This window comes from Grammomys surdaster, unplaced genomic scaffold (assembly GCF_004785775.1).
Source record: "Grammomys surdaster isolate TR1022 unplaced genomic scaffold, NIH_TR_1.0 126278, whole genome shotgun sequence".
Lineage (NCBI taxonomy): Eukaryota > Metazoa > Chordata > Mammalia > Rodentia > Muridae > Grammomys > Grammomys surdaster.
In genome coordinates this window covers 7,490,033-7,490,337 of record NW_021621078.1, presented here as the reverse complement: position 1 = coordinate 7,490,337, position 305 = coordinate 7,490,033, and positions in this window count along the sequence as shown.

Below are 305 nucleotides of genomic sequence, written 5' to 3'. Positions count from 1 at the left end.
CCCTAAGGTACTAGTCACAAGACGACAAGATGGGTATAGTATAGAATGGAGTTTATTTAAGGCATAGAGAGAGAAGTTAAAGGGGTATTGTACGAGAGAGAGAGACAGAGAGAGACAGAGAGAGACAGAGAGACAGAGAGAGACAGAGAGAGACAGAGAGAGAGAGAGAGAGAAGCTTAACCCTGTGGTGGTGGCACACACCTTTAATTCCAGCACTTGAGGCCAGCCTGGTCTACAGAGTAAGTTTCAGGACAGCCAGGGCTACACAGAGAAACCCTGTCTTGAAAACAAACAAACAAGCCGGG